General features: G+C 42.8%; 1 protein-coding gene and 1 non-coding gene across 2 annotated transcripts in view; both read right to left on the minus strand.

Annotated features, from left to right (window-relative positions):
* GALNT18 (polypeptide N-acetylgalactosaminyltransferase 18) overlaps positions 1-12,184 on the minus strand; it is a 345,921-nt gene that overhangs the window by 147,137 nt on the left and 186,600 nt on the right. The window lies entirely within an intron of this gene.
* On the minus strand, positions 10,068-10,200 carry LOC126019338 (small nucleolar RNA SNORA51). Its single transcript, XR_007499064.1, has one exon. It is a non-coding gene; the product is annotated as a small nucleolar RNA SNORA51 (small nucleolar RNA).

The raw sequence follows: 12,184 nt of genomic DNA on the forward strand, positions 1-12,184 counted from the left end.
CCCAGCAGGGTAATGAACACTATTCCACAGCCTCTGCCCATCACTCCAGTCTAGTCTGCCTCCTCACTCCCTCTGATTGGGTGAGAGTGATACCAGCTCCACAGTGTGAGTCCCTTAGTCTTAAGCAGTCAAGTGAGATCTGATTTAAACAAAATACATTATTTTTTTTGGTTCAGAGGACTCTAATTTAAGGCCCCTTGTAGTGAATGGGGGCCCTGGTGAAAAAGTAAAAGTCTTAGTCATGAATAGTACTTGCTTGAAAATATTTGCTCACATATGACCAACCCTGTTAAATACTCAGCACTACATATGGTTCCCTGAGCCCCATCAGGAGGAGTTCCTGAGTACAGATCCAGGAGTAAGCCCTGAGAATAGCCAGGTGTAGCCAACCCTCTTTCTTGCCCTCTAAAAAAATTTAAAAAGAGTTATCCCTCCTTCCTCTCTAAGAGAAGATTTTTGTGGATATTCAACACAGGTGGTGCCAACTCTCGCTGTGGGAACCCTACCCCTACTGCTGTCTCCAGCACAAACCCCACTCTGATTTCAGGGGGGGTCATGGGTCTCCTGGGAGATGAGAATTAACAGGCAGGACATATCTGGGTGGCTGCTGGGCAAGCCACAGATCTCCATTTGCTGTCAGACCCTGTGTTGTTCGAATCCTTCTAGAGCCTGGATGGATGCCAGCATCCCTGCAGCATGGGCACAGCCTACAGGAACTGCATCCGCCAGCCAGCAGTTGCTTCACGGGCCATAGACTTAACAGCAGCAGCAAGTACTGGGATTATCAGGTTCAGAGCAGTTTTTGAATACTTGGAAGTGCTGAGTGACGACCTTTAATGTGGCCTTTTCAAGCTGTTGAGCAAGATGGGCTGAAGTCCAGGAAGGCGCAATGAGCTTTTCCCACTTGGACTCTCTCCCTAGACTTTGTCGGGCCCTCTTGGTCCCTCACTGCTAACCCATCACCTGGAAGCAGGAGATTTCCTCTACCAATGGCCTCCTATATCTGGCTAATCCTTCAGTTCTGGGAACTTCCCTGAGCACATTTGGTTAAAAGACTAACCAGGAGAAGCAGGATTTTTTTTTTCCCTTTCTGAATTCCTGCAGGAATTTGACTCCATGTAGAAAGCAAAGAAGTCCAAGCCCATGGGGAAGACTGTTCATAGGGAGCTCCTGAAAACTGCTGAGGCCAGACTTTGTCTTTCCAGGGCTGTTGTTCTTGATCAGCAGGTTAGGATGGTGGGGAATCCCAATTCCCTGACAGTTTCCCTGACTGATTAGGCAAAGGGGTCTGAGATGGGTGATGAACTTCCATACCATTTCTGGCTTGATCAGACTCATGGGGTGCCATGCAGAGACCTCGACAGAGGCTGGCCATGTGTAGTGAGAGAAATTTGCCAGTTCTGGTTCAGGGCTACCAAAAGGCAGGACAGGATTTCCAGGGACTGGGTCTCTCAAGTCATGAGAATCTAAGGAGGATTATTCCAGAGTTAGGAGGTATGCAGGAGGAGATCCCAAGTACCCCAAAAGAAAATCAGGAAAGCAGAGCCCCAGCCTGGTAGAGCAGCCACCAGCCCCTCTGGGTAAAGGACTAGGCCAAAGCTGGAGAGGGAGCCTGTGTTAGGGGTAAAGAGTATTAGAGCAAGGCTTACTGTCAGCAAGGAACAACAGCAGAAGATTTATTATGGAGCAGCAATTCAGGCAAGATTTAGGAAAGCTGAAATTTGAGGGATGCACATCCCAGGTTCCCACAGCCCAGGGGTCAGGAAGCCAACTTGTGAAGCTGTTCTTCTCTATAGAAGTGAAGTTGGACGAAATGCTAACACAGGGCATTGCAGAAAGGGCCCCCTTCAGGCCCCTTAGAGAAGGCATTTTGAGACAGCCATGCTGAAGGCTCAGCTTAGCAATTGAAAGGAATAGGCTGGATTCTGGATATCCCCATATGCCCCTTTCTGGATGTTCTGGAGGAACAGAACCCTATGCAAGGAAAAGGGCACATTGGAATTGGTCAGGAATATATAGTCCTCATTTCCTTCCTCCCCATGATCACTGCTAAAATAGGGTTCTATTCTAGAGTGTGAGGGTAGAGGGATGGGGTGGATCTGGGGAGATAACGAAGGGGTTAATGTACTTGTCTTGCACACAGTTGACCCTGTTTCAATCCCTGGAATCATATACGATCCTCAAAGTATCACTATTATTGATTTCTAAACACAGACAGGCCCTTTGCGAGAAAAACACAAAAACAAAACCCTGATCCTCAGATGAGGGCTGAAGTCAGAGGCAATGGTAAGTTCTGGAGTCAGATAAGTACTTCCTTAGAGAAGGCACTGCATAGCACCTGAGGGCTCAAAAACCCATGCTCTGGCCCTGAGGAACTCTCAGACTGGCTAGCCCCCTGATTCACCTGGAAACAATGCTGAGTACCCTCCATAGTACTGGCACTGACTACTGGATGCTAAAGGTGGCCAGACATCACATCCAGTCTTATAGGTGTGCAGCTTGGTTACATCAGTCAAAGACAAGTGGTGGAGGTGAGGAAAAGCCTGCAGCTGAGTAGGCTAGCAATCCATATGCCTGACTGTATAAATACCTTTAAGCTGCCTAAACCTTGGTTGTAATTAGACTAGCTATATAGGATTCTTTAAGCTTCATAAAGCACAATACTGTTGGACCATTCTTTAACTGTTTTTTTTCTTTTCTTCTTCTCTTCATTTCTCTTTTCTTTTCTTTCTTTTTTTTTAATTTTGCAATTATTCCAGCTGCATGCAAAGCTGTTTTTTTTTTTTTTTAACAGGCTGGAATGGGTATCTCTGGTATAGAACAGCATCTTTAAAACATTAAACAATGATTAGGCAGGCTCTGGGCCAAGCATGATGGGGCCATTGCAGGGGGCAGAAAGGGAAACAGCAGCTGGCAGTGAGCAAGCTGGGAGCTCTGATTCAATTTCGTCACTGCATTGTGAATTACCAGCAATTAAAAAAGCACAGTGATTCCTGGTTATACAAGTACAGGTTATTATTCAGTACTGTGAAGGTGGTTACTGGAAGTAGAGAAGTGGAGAAAGCTGGGCCATCATGAGTAGGTTTTATCCCCCCACTGCTCACACAAACACACATAAACTTAGTTATGGATGGAATGTGTTAGTGGCCAACGAAATTCACAGGTTTAAGTCCTAATCCCTAACATGATGATAGTTAGAACTGGAGTTTTGGCAAGTAGAAAGACTTGGTTGAGGTCATGAGGATGCCACTACACCCAGGATAGGCTCAGTGTTCTCTCTCAGAAAATGGAAATAGATACCAAAACTCCTGCTCTCCAGGCACAATGCCAGAGAGGACAAAGGAGAATACAGAAAGGAAGGAAGCAGGAATCTCAGAGCCAGGGAGTAGGTGAGCATCAGGCATTGAAGCAGTGGGTACCATCATCCTGAACTTCCCAGCCTTCTCAACAGCAGAAGTTAATTTTTATTGTTTCAGTGAGATAGAAAAATGGACTCAGTAAGACACTAGGTGTATGTTAGGTTACACCTTGTTTTACCCAAAACAAAAGTCCCTGGTTTCTTTGTATCTGCGTATTTACGACTTGGATCACCTATGGTTCCTTTGTATCTATTTGTTTACAACTTGGTTTTACCTCCAAACAGAGATTGCCTAACATGTAAACCTGAGTGGGATTGGCTCAGATCCTTACTCTGTCCTTATGCCCAGTCTGGGAGTGGTCTCTGTACTCAATAAAACCATAGTTCTTGCAGGCAGCTAGCTCTCCATATAAGATTACCAGACTACATATGTTTTACCCTCAGCCTGGTCTGGATTATTTTGTGCAGTGACTCTGCTATAGACATGTTCACCTGGAGTTGGAGATACGGCATGTAGGTTATTTTACAGGTGTACAAGTGCTTATGCATGCTCACTGTGCATACACACACCATCAGAGATTCATACCACCCACATACGTTAACATGAAACACATGCTCACCTTATATAAACACAACCTCAGCGATTCATATCACCCACATATGTTCCCATACATGCTCAAGCACCCATACACATGTAACAAACACACATGCACATATATGCATGCAAGCATGATTTTTCTCTACTTCAACAGAAGGAAACTGCTTTCCTTTCATCAGAAGACCTCAAGCAATGCTATGGATCTTGTAATTCCATTCAGTTCTGGCACAAGTCTAGAAACTGCTGTATATTTTTCTAGGCTTGACCCTAGGAAAGAGCCCAACTGTTTCTCCTAAGGTCTTTAATTGCCTCCCCCGCCCCATGGCCCTGGTGCCCTGTATCTCTACTTCCAGAGGGAACAGACGAGAATAAAGACATGGGTTTGAGAAATTGTACAGGGGTTAAGGCACTTGTCATGCATATAAGTAATCTTGATTTGATCCTCAGCACCACATTTGATCTCCTAAGGTTTACCAGGAGTAAGCCTGGAGCATAGTCAGGTGTGATACAAAGGTGTGGTACAAAATCGAGAGTGAAAGAGAGATAGAGAGAGTTTCTTTGTGGAAAACAGACAACCTCTCTCAGAATGAGGCTAAGAGGAGGAATACCCCAAAGCTACTATAACCAAACCAACCAAAGATGAGGGTCCAGCTGTGTCCCTGCATAGTGTGACAATAGGAAGGATAGAAGACAGGAACTGAGGGCAAAGGAGGGAGGGACCATGAGTGTCAGAAGACCCAGGTTTTATTTATTTATTTTTTCTGTTGCTCACACATTGAGACTGAGGACTAGTAGGGTCTCAGTTTTCTCCTCAGAGCCAGTTGGGTTGAAAGACCTTTCCTACAGATTCCTTCACCACAGCTCTTCCTCACAGTCAGCCTCAGGCACATGATATCCACAAGCATTTGGTTCTAGTTGCAAGTTGTGTGAAATGCAGCAAGCCAGCCATTTCCTCACCCAGTAGCAGTTGCAGAGCACCAGTGTTTGGGTTGATCAACTTCCTACCAGCTAAGAGCAAATCAAAATCTCCAGGAAATGGGATTCTTAAAAGACTACTAGTTAGACTCACTCTATTTTCAAAAGGTATGTAAACCAAGCTGTGAAAATTGATAGGTACCCCAGTCTCAAAGAAAGTGGGCACTCTTGGGAGGAAAGGCAGGTCAAGTTCCTGCCCTGCCAAAGCTTCACTAGCTGCACCAACCATCAACAATCACAGCTTCACCAACGGCCTAACTTTACTGCCTAACCACTGATCTTTTCAAAAATACCTAAAACTTCATTTTTGCCAGTATTTGGGGTGATATCATAATTTTGTTGGAGTAAATAGGGGCACTTTTCCCCTGCCTCTGCTTTCTGTACTTCTGAAAGGTCTGGTAGCCAAAGCCATTCTCCACAGACACCAAAATATCAGCCACAGCTTGAAAATTATAGACCAGGGGTCCACATATGCAGCCAAATTTTCAATACTACTATATCAGTAAGAACACACTGATTTAGATATTTGCATGACATCAAAGCCACCTAATTTTCAGAAATTAGACAAATAACAGAAAGAACAACTAGCAACAAATATTTCTTTGTTACTTCTGACAATGACTTAATAACTCATTGTGAATGAACTATAACAATTTTCACAAATTTTCTTTTTGCTGTATATATTTGGGGGGGGGCACACCCATTGATGCTCAAGGGTTATTCCTGCCTATGTGCTCAGAAATCGCTCCTGGCTTGGGGGGACCATATAGGACACTGGGGGATTGAACCACGGTCCATTCTAGGCTAGCACCTACAAGGCAAATGCTTTACCTTTAGCACCATCACTCTGGCCCCTTTTTGCTGTACTGTTTGTTTGTTTGTTTGTTTGTTTGTTTTTCGGCTACACCTATTTGATGTTCAGGGGTTACTCTTGGCTAAGCGCTCAGAAATTGCCCCTGGCTTGTGGGGACCATGTGGGATGCTGGGGGATCGAACCGTGGTCCTTCCTTGGCTAGCACTCGCAAGGCAGACACCTTACCTCTAGTGCCACGTCACCAGCTCCCTTTTTGCTGTACTTTTAAAAAATAATTTCATTACCACTTATCTGTAAAGAAACAATATAAAATGTATTATTTCATGTTATTTCATGCCTGCCACGGGGCAGGCTTGGGAATTAGTGGAAATTTGGGGACAGTGGTGAGGGAATTTTATATTGGTGATGGAATTGGTTTTGGAACATGGAGTGACAGAAACAAATGTATTATGAGAAACTATGTAAATCATGGTCTTTAAATAAAGTAATTTATGAATAAAAGAATAATGGCTACTGAAATTGTCTTAATGAGTTTTAGGCATGAACTTGAAATTTCAAATAGCTAGAGAAAAGAGTATATGATGTTTATGTTTATCAAAAGGAGCCTGAATTCAAACAACAAAGCAAAAGGCAATAACAAAATTACCGACATTTTTTTGTGAAGAGAGCATGACTAGCACCTGGGCTGGAGTGAGGCAAGGGAGCCTGAAATTTTTGGTGGACCTCTGCTCTGTGCAAGGTCCTGTGCTGAATATTTGTATAACATGAAAAGGCTAGGAGATGGGAGTAAGAGAAGGTATGCTGAGCTCTGTGATAATGTTTGGAGTATAGCTCAAGGGCATACAAATCCATTGAGGAACAGAATGAATGAAATGAGTATACAAGCATGCCAACAATTGAAGGTGGCAATGACCCTTTGGTTACAGACATTGGTATTTTGTTCCCCAGGAGATCTAAAGGTGGGATAATTCTGTCCTAGCTAAAGACATTGACCCATTTGATTTACTGAGAAGCACAGTAAACAAAATAAGAGTTCATGCTCATACCATTTTGTTTTATTAGATAGGTAGGAGGAGGAGATGGATTCAAGGAGGAAAGACTGTCTTCGGAGTTGCAGAGAAGACAGGGGCCTTTGAGGTCAAGAAAGACTCTTGAGTGTAGGAGACAAATTAGAGAGGAGGCCCAGAGTTGTCCATGTGACTCTAGGCATTGAACTGATTCAGACCAAGTTAAGGTAAGGAACAACAAAAAGCTGAATTCCAGCATGATGTCTTTTATGACATCATGGAAGTATGAACCATAAGGGTCCAAGAGCCACACCCCAGACGAATACTAGGATGAAACATTCCACTTGCTGTCTGAGGTTGGCTTAAGGAAGTTAAATGTCAGATCAGATAGGTAGCAACAAATGAACAGTGATTTCAAGAGGATGTATCATTGCCTCAGAATGCTCTGAGAAGCGTGTGAGACTCATGTGTCATGTTTGTTTAGACCTACAGATTCAGTTTCACCCCTTCTTTGCATGTACTCAGTATTTACTTAACACCTACAAAGAACAGACCCTGTTCCAGGGGCTAAAAATCCAGTAGTAAGTAAAGCAAATTCTCATCTTTATGTAAGTTACATATAGCTGAAGGGAAACTGGACAAATGAAATAAGTGAGGGGCATACTATGACAAGTGAGAAGAAAATGTATAGAGAGGGGCCAGTAAGTTCAAATGCCCAGAGGCAGAAATATTTATGTATATATTGTTTTAATGGCACCAATGATGGAACTCAGGTCTTATGCATGCAAGGTGCACATATTACCATGGAGTCACACATAAACCTTGAAGTTCCATATTCATTTTTTTTGTTTTTGTGTCACACCTGGCAGAGCTCAGGGGTTACTCCTGGCTCTATGCTCAGAAATCACTCCTGGCAGGCTCAGGGAACCATATGGGATGCCGGGATTTGAACCACCGTCCTTATGCATACAAGGCCTTACCTCCATGCTATCTCTCTGGCCCCAAAGTTCCATATTCTTAATCAAGCTTCATTACTAAAATTTGTGATCATTGTGTCTGAGTGCATGTTTCCAACATAGGTACGAGCCCCTAAAAAATGTAGCCTTGTCAGGAAATGCCTGAGGAGACAGAGAACAGATGATTTATGTGAAGATTCCTGCAGTGCATTTGACCTGGGCCTGAGTGCAATGCTAAAGGACTAAGAGGCAGAGAGAGGAACATTGCAATGGATGCCTTTCCCTGCCCTAACTCCAAAGCCCAGGTGCCTTTAGAGGAGGGTCAGGGGGAGATAAGGAACCAGCTATCAGGACTTGGCAAGGCAGCTATTCTGAAACCTCACATTTCTGCTTCATTTCATTTTCAACACCATGTCCCTTCTATCTTGTGTCATTCCATTTAAGCTCTAAGCAATCCTTGAGATAGGGATTACACATCCAAATTTTATAGATAAGGAAAATAGGGTTCACGGAGGTTCAAAACACACAGGGAGAAAGAAGCTAGAAATAAAGAGAGGAATAGAAAAGCCACCAAATGCTCTTTTTTCGGTTTTCACTCTTTCAGGAGGTAGAGAAAGCCAAAACTTCCTCAGCTCAGAGATTGGGTGCTCTATTGTTGTCGCTGTTATTTCTCCTTCTGTCCATTCACCCACTCTAAGAGCACCTCAGCTCCCTGCATCTTATGGTACACCTCCCATCCCAGTCCCACATCTCATCTCAAAGGCATGCTGGGGCTGGCAGGACAGAACAGGACATATAAAAAATATCAAAAGGAACAACTCAGAGCTAGGAAGTGGCAGAGATGGCTCTGGAAAGCTAGTCTTTTTGAGTCTCATTGCCATTTGGTTTTGTTTATAAGAATTTTTTATTTAAAGCATCAGGATTTTCAAAGTTATTCATAGCTGAGTTTTAGACATGCAATGCTCCAAGCAACAATTCCACCACCAGTGTCAACCTCCCTCCACCAATGTTCTCAGAATCTATCCATTCTGCCACCACCACCTGCCCCAGCCTACCATCATAACAGGCCTATTTTTAAGTTTGGTTGTTATAAAGTCAACAGTTGTTGACTCTGTGCCTTGAATATTTAGTTGTCCTTTCTTTCTTTTGTTTTTTGGGCCACACCCACACACTATGCTCAGGAGTTACTCATGGCTATGAGCTCAGAAATTGCTCCTGGCTTAGGGGACCATATGGGATGCCTGGGGATCGAACCGCAGTCCATCCTAGGTTAGCGTGTGCAAGGCAGATAGGCGCCTTACCGCTTGCACCACTGCTCCCGTCCCTGTCCTTTCTTTTATATTTGTGAAACTCCTTGAGATCAGTGACCAGATCTGGTGGGTCCAAATTTAGAACCCTGGGATGGGTACTCTAGAAATGTTGACTGAGTTGAGCTGAGTTATAGTTATCCCAATAATAGAGATAAAGAAAATCCTGGGCTAAGTTGAGATGCTAGTCAAGAGAAAGAGGCCTCAAATGCCCTATTCTACTTTAAGGCTGGTGATGGCAGCTTTTTGCTAAGGTCCAGTCTTTCCTTTAAAAAAAACACACTTTTCCCCATTTTTATTGAGGTACTATGGTTCAAAATACTGTCAATGATAGTCTTATACATAAACCATTCCAATACCATTCTCCCTATCAGAGAACCAGCTTCCCTGTACCAATGTCCCAGAGATCTCTCCCATTCTCCTTTCAAAGCTCAGTTCTGTAAACCAGATCTCTACTTCTGTGGAGAACTGAACTTCTCCACTTCTCCTCTAGTCATTTGTTGCTTCCTTACTATATTTCTTTATATTTCACTCATGAGATGTTGTATTTGTCCCTCTCCTTCTAACTAACTTCCCTTCGCATGTTCCATAGATGTAGCAACAAATTACATGACAGTTTTTATAGTCAAATAGTATTCCATTATGTATATGGATCATTATTTACCTAGTCATCTAATCTTGAACACTCAAGTTGTTTCTAGCTTTGCTATTCTGAATAGTGCTACAATGAACTTATGAACACAGATGTCTTTTCAAAACAGTGTTTTGGGGCCAGAAGGGTCCATTTTAAGTGTCTTGTCCTGTCCTCCAGAGAGCTCAGTTCAAGATAGTCTTGGTCATGACAATGCTGGTCATCATCCTGTTTTCCCTTTCCATATAGGACAATTCAGCTGACATCAGACCCCCATCCCACATGTCTCTCATACCAGGGCCAAGTGCCACTGCCAGTTCCTCAACACCATCTCATCTCTGCTGCTTCCCAGGTGCCCATCCACTCTTCCTAAATAGGAAAAGAAGATGTGATTTTATTTGTTTTTTTTTGTTGTTGTTATTTTGGTCCCCCAATTCACAATACAGACCAGGCAAAGGGCCTGGGTTGAGGTGTATACGGGGTGCATTTACTGTACCTCCTCATTCTATACAGTCAGTGTAAAGAACACAGCCTGTGGCAAGAATTGGGAGGCCTTATCTTTTCTTTTCTTTTTATTTGATTTAATATATATGTATATATATATTATATATTATATATATCCTTCACCAGTGCAACATTCCCATGACCAATATCCCAAGGTGCCCATCCACTCTTCCTAAATAGGAAAAAAGATGTGATTTTATTTGTAGAGATATTTCTGCTTTTTTGGTTCCTGGACTGCACTATCTTTCTCTCTCCACATAAGTCCTACTTACACTTCACATCATTAATATATTCAGGCACCCAGATAAAGGCCCTCTAAAATCTCCCCCGAAATCACCAGAGCTAAAGTGTAGTCACCCACAGATATTTTTAGAAAGTTCTTCAAACATTTTTTTTTTGGCAGTGCTGAGGAGGGATTCCTGCAGATATCATTCCTGGCAGCCTCAGGGAACCATATAGAATTCTGGGGATCAAACCTGGATTGGTTGCATACAAGGAAAATGCCCTAACCTCTGATAACACAGAAAGTTCCTCAAGCACTTCTAACATGCAACCAAGAGCTTGTGAAAAGGATGTTTTTTTTTAAAGAAATATATATATGTATATATATGTATATATAATAGAACACAAGACAACAATATAAGATAAGCAAAATAAAATAAAACTAAATAACATGAAGCAAATATAATAGAAATAGTAATTGAGGTGATTCATACAATGGCAGGGAAGCAGCTGCCTTAAAATTTTTTTTTGATCACATGTGTGCATGTGGGTGGATATGTGTGTGTGGGTGTGAACAGGTGTGGAATCCTGGGTCATGAGGTAAATGTATTTCTTACAAAAGATTATGATTAAAAAAACTGTTGATGGAAAAATATTACCTCAGCTACTGCTTTAGCTCATGATTCTCCTGTACAGTCAAAATCTCTCACACAAAATTTTACCTTTCTGTCTGCTCATGTTTTCAGCGAGTTCTGCATCTACCTACCACTTCCCATCCTTTGTTTTTCCACACACAACATTCCCTAAAGCTTCTAGCCATGTTTCCATGATCTGCACCTTCCAAATCCAGGAGCTCCTTCCTTAAGACAATTTCCATTCACCTTTCTGTGGGTTCATTCAAATATTCATTTCACAGAAAGTCTGTGGTGTTTTCCTGTGTTTTCTGATTCTTCCTCTTTTCCCTTTCCTGATAGCTCTCTGCCCCTAAATTACTTCCACTCAGTATTCTCTTGAATTTCTAAGATTTGTTTTCTTCTCTTAGACACTGTTTCCTTCTTATTAATGATTTTATCATTCTGGGAACAAGTCCCCAAAGCCACACCATATCTTTCCCTTCTTTGCCAGCTGTATGAATCTTTCAGTCTCAGTTCTGTACTCAGCTCTGCTGGGCAGGTGAAACTAACTAGTAGGTCTCACATCCCTGTCTTTCACATGAAGAAATGGAAGCTCTCAGTGGCTAAAGAACAGTTTTAGATTACTCAGCTATCCCTTCTGGGTTGGAAAGCCCTAGGCCCTGGGACCTCACAGTCTCTCCATTTGCAGGATGCACTGAATCTTTTACAAATGAAAAGCTAACTTTCCTCCATTCAGCAAGATCCATGCCACAGAACCATGAAGGAAGTTTTTTTGTTTTTTGTTTTTTGTTTTGTTTTGTTTTGAGGCCACACTCAGTGATGCTCAGGGGGGTTACTTCTGGCTATGCTCTCAGAAATCTCTCCTGGCTTAGGGGACCATATGGGATGCCCAGGATCAAGCTGAGGTCCGTCCTGGGTCAGCGGCGTGCAAGGCAAATGCCCTACCATTGCGCTATTGCTCTGGCCCCCATGAAGGAAGCTTTTATGAAACAGAAGCAAAACTGAGGCAGCAACCTCTGGCAAAGCAGGATATGAGTTTGTGCTTCGTGTTTGAAAGTAATTAGAGATTCTCAGTGCAGGGCACAGAATTGCCCAAAGTGATTGTTCATGCCCTTTCCCAGACACCCCAGTATTAGCAACTCACAAGACAATAGTGTTCTCTCACACCAGGTAATGC

The sequence above is a fragment of the Suncus etruscus genome, chromosome 9 (assembly GCF_024139225.1).
Source record: "Suncus etruscus isolate mSunEtr1 chromosome 9, mSunEtr1.pri.cur, whole genome shotgun sequence".
Lineage (NCBI taxonomy): Eukaryota > Metazoa > Chordata > Mammalia > Eulipotyphla > Soricidae > Suncus > Suncus etruscus.